Consider the following 7,503-nt stretch of genomic DNA (forward strand, 5'->3'; position numbering starts at 1 on the left):
CCCTCATACCACCCTCATGGAGTCTGTTTCTGACCGTTTGAGCAGACACATGCACATTTGTGGCCTGCTGGAGGTCATTTTGCAGGGCTCTGGCAGTGCTCCTCCTTGCACAAAGGCAGAGGTAGCAGTCCTGCTGCTGGGTTGTTGCCCTCCTACGGCCTCCTCCACGTCTCCTGATGTACTGGCCTGTCTCCTGGTAGCGCCTCCATGCTCTGGACACTACGCTGACAGGCACAGCAAACCTTCTTGCCACAGCTCGCATTGATGTGCCATCCTGGATGAGCTGCACTACCTGAGCCACTTGTGTGGGTTGTAGACTCCGTCTCATGCTACCACTAGAGTGAAAGCACCGCCAGCATTCAAAAGTGACCAAAACATCAGCCAGGAAGCATAGGAACTGAGAAGTGGTCTGTGGTCACCACCTGCAAAACCAGTCCTTTATTGGGGGTGTCTTGCTAATTGCCTATAATCTCCACCTGTTGTCTATTCCATTTGCACAACAGCATGTGAAATCTATTGTCAATCAGTGTTGCTTCCTAAGTGGACAGTTTGATTTCATAGAAGTGTGATTGACTTGGAGTTACATTGTGTTGTTTAAGTGTTCCCTTTATTTTTTGGAGCAGTGTATATCCTTCCATATTATGGAGTTCACAGGTGGAGTTTGGGCCCACCATTCCTCAATATTTAAATCCCTTTCCTGATACATTACCTGATGGCTTAGCAGTTGCCTTGCAACCCCTTGCAGCTAGCTTCCCAATGATGTTTAGGTATCTGCCTTCAGCTCTATCAGTAATACATACCCTAGTACATAAACAATAAAGTACATATGGGTGACTAATTGCAAATTCTGGTTATTTGTCAGATGGCAGAGATGGTTGCGTCCATGAGGGAAGTTGTTGTATGTTAAATGTTCTAGCAATCTTAGTGTTTATGGACATTCAAAGTATAGTAGTGGTTATTCTGACTGCCAGATTTTTTTGGCTGTGGTCATTCACATCTTGCATCTATGATTATATGCTATTAATGCACTTCAGATGTCTTGGAACCATTTACCCTTTTCACAATCGTGGGAATTGGCCTATATGGATAGGGCTAAATTGAAATGTTTCTTACAGAAAAAATATGAAAAGCATGGAAGCAATTGAAAGGGAAGATTTGAGATTATGGGAAAATTATTAGACCAAAGTTGAAGACACAACAGTTCACCTAACACAGGATTGAATCCAAGCATTACACTGTTTCTTTTATGTGCATTTTACATTTACTGTACTTTTTGCCCATTTGTTGGTAACAAAATCTAAAAATACTCTGGATACACTCAATAACATTATACGAATATTCCTGGAAAATGTGAGGTAAGTGCAACATAAGACAAACAAAATTGTCTCCAAGTGGCCACACACCTTGGGCTCCCGAGTGGCGCAGCGGTCTAAGGCACTGCATCTCAGTGCTTGATGCGTCACTACAGACCCCCTGGTTCAATTCCAGGCTGTATCACAACCGGCCGTGATTGGGAGTCCCATAGGGCGGTGCACAGTTGGCCCAGCGTCGTCCGGTGTAGGCCGTAATTGTAATTAAGAATTTGTTCTTAACTAACTTGCCTAGTTAAATAAAGGTTCAATCAAAATAAACAGTTCCTAAGTAATTTCGATGCACTTTTATGACTCAAAGAAGAGTCTTCAACTATAAGGTGCTTTTTTGAGCTCGCCTAGCTGTGTCATTGAGGAACTAGAGCAAGCAGACTTGTAGTTGTGTTTGGAACACTGCATCCTCTCCATCACACAATTGCTACTGTTGTTTACGCAATCCATAAATGGCAAATTATAAATAGCAATCTGGGTCAGGTGGGCATCATTTGAAAGTGTGTTCTATTGCCAACATGACTAGCTAAGTTATGAAATACGATCTTACAGTGTTAGGCTTTCACAGGGCAATTCAGAGAAACGGATTGTAATTTTGGTGCGCATAAAAAGGACTCATGCGTGCATTCAGATTGGTGTTCTGCTGCTAATTTTCTTCACAATAGACAAACATAGGCTCATTCTGTTCAGAACAACCCAGAGTATGACACCATGTCACCTTGGAACTGTACATCAAACATAGTGATCATAAACATTAACACTGTATATGACATGAGTTGTATTATATGGGTACTAGTGTAAAGGGGGTACTCATCTGTATGTCACTCCCATTCTGAACCAGAACATAAGACTATGAATAAAGCCAGCCCCTGTTGAGCCTCAGACATGTATGTTGTTCATTCCAAGTCCCAGAAGTGCAGAACATATTCCATTGTTGTCACAATCAAGCTACATCTACTACAGCTGGACTGCTATTAATTCACACAAGTCAGTCACTCATGAAACAAAATAGAATAGCTTTATTAGGCCTTGAACAAAAGTAGTATTTAAATTGAAAACTGAAGAAACCAGACCCATATTAACAGATGAAACAACTCTGTGGGTACACATACTGTATGCACCATGCATAAGAAGAAACATAGAAAGCTGAAGAGACTGTTTCCTTTGACCATCTTAACATACTATCTAAAAGTGTCCTTTAGTTAGTAAAATGCATAATTTTTTGCTTATTTTTGCCTCCCTTCCATCATGAGATGATATCTGTCTAATGCATTTATTATATGTAACAAGCAGGAAAAATGAGGAAGGACAGCTCATCAACAAATGTGAGTCAAGGTGCAGGCCAAAAAAATACTTGCATATTCCTGGGTAGAGGTATGACTCTTATGTGACTCCTCATTCATGATTTATTTGTGAGCTTGGGCAACATATGTAAGAAATATAACATCTCCAACTAAGGGAACATGCAGTCTTGCCATAGACAGTCATCAAACGGAACTCTACACACCTCCATTCCTCTCTGTCTACAACACCACGTCGCATCAATGTGTTCCCATAATGGCCATTTGCCCCTTTACTCAATAGTAGTATGGATGTTTCTCCTTCAATCAGAGCTGGTCATCTGAATCTACTACGTCTGGGAAACTCGTCAAGTTTTCCTGCTTCTTTTGAGTTTTGAGCTGCATCTCAGTCCCACAGGTGCATCTTCATCTCTTTCCACCACTATCCCATCTGGGGAAGCAGTCAGGAAGGGAGATCTTGTGTGCACCACTAGGCCGGAGTTCTTCACCTTATAATGTGGGCTAATGGCTTTGGAGGCGTCCTGCTCATGCTCTTTACTAAACTCTGTGTGTATGGTTGTGAACTGGATTTGTTAGGTTGTCAGCTAACTTTGTGTGCTTCGTTTTCCTCCTGATCACAGCGAAGAAGTTTGAAGTCGTTATCCGTTTCATCCGCTCCTCGTGCCACATCATGGTGCTTGACCCCTGGTCTCTCTCTATAGGTCCCTCACTCTTCCATCACTAACAATAACATTTTGAAGGTAGTAGGCTTTCTGCTCTACAGGGATGTCACTCACATCGAACTCCTCGTCAGCAGATAGTGCAACCGTGCCCCCTTGACTGTCATTGTCTCCCTCAGTGGTAAGGACATCTTGGAGTGGAGTATCATATCCTTTTAATGGGAGGGACCAGGCTCATCCAGGACATTCACAGGCTGGAATGCATTGTCAGTAAGGGTCTCTGCCAACAGAAGGCCTGTTTTTGTTGCCTCTAACCTTGCCACAATGTCTGTTGCGGTAAGGTGAAGGTGTGTGGGGGATAAGGCACAGTAACCCATTTTTATTTTATTTAGCTGTTTTGCCCCATCAGTGTTTATGTCTCTATCCCTGTCATGTCTCTGAAATAAAATGTCGCTCAGCTTTGTTGCCTCCTTGGACACTTTAGTTGGCCTGTGCCATGTCTGAAGTCTGTCTGTACCTGTGTCCTCAGGAGGGAGGTTCTTTTGTGACAGGTTCTGGTGGTCAACCAGGTTGTACATTACACCTGCCATGTGGTTGCAGTGCCCCTCTACACCTACCACACAGATGTGCATAGCAGCAAGGAGGAGAGAGCCACCCAGGCAACATGAGGCAATTCTCTTGTTTTCATTGATGGAAACACCTCTGTCTTGACAAACACTACATTAGACTATCCTCCAGTTGTAGTGTTGACAAGCATCCTTTTCACATTTCCAGCTTTGAAAAACGTGTATCCTTTTGCCTTACTAGCTCAGGTTAGCTGCTCTACGGTACCAGTTATGTTTACATAGATACAGTATGTCCACGTCTTCGGCGCCCGGGGAACAGTGGGTTAACTGCCTTGCTCAGGGGCAGAACGACAGATTTTTACCTTGTCAGCTCGGGGATTCGATCCCCAACATTTCGGTTACTGGCCCAACATGGATTAAGGCAGCCCTCCGCACTTCTCTGATTCAGAGGGGTTGGGTTAAATGCCCCCTGGTCTCATTTCAGTTGAATGCATTCAGTTGTACAACTGACTAGGTATCCCCCTTTAACTTTTCCACGAGAGATGACAGCAAAGATTACAACCTCTGCTCTGGTGGTGACGTGGACGTAGAACCGCTTGTAGCCATGATACAATGGCCTGGCGTGCTTCAATTAGAAAAATCCGACTTTCGTAAACACTTCTGATTAAGTGATTCAGTTGTTCATCAGTAGATCTGAAAATAATATCACTTAGTAACCAATGCCTTTGATATTAGATCATATTGGTCAACCTTTGAAAGCCGAAGTAATGTTAGCGTCCTCGTAAACAAATGCGGCGGAAGTTGTTACCCGGGGTGCGTTTAGTTCGATTGAACCAAATATTTTTATAACTAAACTAATCTCATTGTTCTATCTGATTGAACTTTTGCTACGTTGCGGAACGGTTTGTGCTGAACTACACGTTTCCCCAAAACGTTATTGTACGGAGGAACCAGACTTGATAACCGCACACTCGGTATTATTATCAGGTGTATCTTGACTGATTTGCGTTATACCTTGTTTAAATTTGTATAACCAAGGATATGTTTATTTTCTTACCTTTTAATCAAGTCTTAATAATTAAGATATTTCTTATTATTTCACTAGAGTCGCCTTAGCCGATTTTGGTTGTTCCAAATTTGAATCTGTCATTTTTCTACATTGCGTGAATATTTTATTTTGTAAAACGGTATTTTTTAAAAACATTTTGAAACTGAAACCATTAAAGCTTGAATCTTTAGTTGAAACAATAACAAAGTTTTCACCCGACCTCCGTTTTTGGTAAGAAGCTGAAGGATGGGCCTGGAGAAATTTAACCACTCTCAAATTCATAGACAGAGCTGTGGATGCAAGGAATGACCATCCATGATATCAACATTATAGTTTTAACCATGTTTTGAGTCTATACAGTGTTTGTTTACATTTACATTGTTTACAAACATTGGAGTAAAATAAGCTTATTATTTGGGTCCGATGGGGTACGAGAGTTGAACTAAGCTCATGAGGCATTTATAAGTTATATTCTTCAAGAATCAATGGGTATATATAATTCAAAAAGTCCGAAAATGGATGTAACAATTTATTGTCCTGTTAGAAATTACTTTGTTGCTTTGTTTACAGTTGAGCTATACCTATCATCTAGGCATTTCAAAGCTTGTTTCCTATACAGACTAGTAAACCACATTCAGTTTCTAGTAGAGGGCTGTAAAATAAAAGTCTACCCCAAATCCTATCTATCACTATTTTATTACAATGAGGGGATTCTATTAAACTGGCCCGGGGTGCACCGAGCTATGGCCCGTCACGTGACCGGGCGAAACCTGTTAGGGAGGAGCACCCTGCTCAAATCGGACCGCAATCTGCGCTGCTCTGTTATATTGTCAAAGCAGCGTGATCCGTCGTTCAGAAACATTCATCGCTTTTTCATAAAATAAATGTTTGAATTTTCTATCTCGTTTTCATTGGAAAGGCAGATAAAGCTCAAAAGTCATCACTTTTGCGTGTGAAAAAACAGAATCCTACTCATTACGCCACGTGCTCATACTTCACATTGTTTTGAGATTACTTCGCCATGGGCTTTGAACAAGGCACCTGGCTCACGCCCAGGAGTCAGCCTGGTTCCAAAACTAATGCAATCAACTTTCACCCGGTGCAAAACACACCTACTCAGGCGCCCGGGCGAGATTAAACTAACCCCCTCATTGTAGCTAAGTCTAACACTTTTCCTAACCTGCCTAAATGACTACCGCCCCGTAGCACTCACATCTGTAGCCATAAAATGCTTTGAAAGGCTGGTCATGGCTCACATCAACACCATCATCCCAGAAACCCTGGACCCACTCCAATTCGCATATCTGCCCCAACAGATTCACAGATGATGCACTCTCTATTGCACTCCACACTGCCCTTTCCCACCTGGACAAAAGGAACACTGATGTGAGAATGTTGTTAATTGATTACATCTTAGCGTTCAACACCATCGTGCCCTCCAAACTCATCACTAAGCTAAGGACCCTCGGACGGGCCGCCCCCAGGTGGTGAGGGTAGGCAACAACACATCCGCCACACTTACCCTCAACACGGGGGCCCCTCTGGGTTGCAAGCTTAGTCCCCTCTTGTACTCCCTGTTCACCCACGACTGCGTGGTCATTATTAAGTTTGCCGACGACACGACGGTGGTAGGCCTGATCACAGACGATGATGAGACAGCCTATAGGGAGGAGGTCAGAACCTGGCAGTGTGGTGCCAGGACAACAACCTCTCCCTCATCGTCAGCAAGACAAAGGAGCTGATCGTGGACTACAGGAAAAGGAGGGCCGAGCACGCCCCCATTTACATCAATGAGGCTGTAGTGGAGTGGGTCGAGAGCTTCAAGTTCCTTGGTGTCCACATCACTAAGGACCTATCATGGTCCAAACACACCAAGACAGTTGTGAAGAGGGCATGACAATGCCTATTCCCCCTCAGGAGGCTGTAAAGATTTGGCATGGGACCTCAGATCCTATAAAAGTTATACAACTGCACCATCGAGAGCATCCTGACCGGTTGCATTTTCTTACTTACTTAAAAACTGCATTGTTGGTTAAGGGCTCATAAGTAAGCATTTCACGGTAAGGTCTGCACCTGGTGTATGGCGGCAGGTGTAGGGCGGTAGGTAGCTTAGTGGGTAAGAGCGTTGTGCCAGTAACCGAAAGGTCGCTGGTTCTAATCCCCGAGCCGACTAGGTGAAAAATCTGTCGATGTGCCCTTGAGCAAGGCACTTAACCCTAATTGCTCCTGTAAGTCGCTCTGGATAAGAGCGTCTGCTAAATGACTAAAATGTAATGTAAATGTGTATTCAGCGCATGTGACAAAAAAATAAATAAATGCTGCGTTAGTTCTACTAACCTGCTACATTAATTCACCTAACCTGCTACGTTAGTTTCCCTAACCCGCTACGTTAATTATCCTAACCTGTTATGTAGGCTAAACAAACCATCTGCGCCAACAAATTATCATAACGTTGGGCTGCCTCCCGGGTGTGAGCCAGGTGCCCCTTTCAAAGCCCCAGCGAAGTTGGCTCAAAACAAAAGTGACATTATTAAGCAGGTGGATTAATGAGTAGGATTCTGTTTTGAC

This window comes from Coregonus clupeaformis, chromosome 20, assembly GCF_020615455.1.
Source record: "Coregonus clupeaformis isolate EN_2021a chromosome 20, ASM2061545v1, whole genome shotgun sequence".
Lineage (NCBI taxonomy): Eukaryota > Metazoa > Chordata > Actinopteri > Salmoniformes > Salmonidae > Coregonus > Coregonus clupeaformis.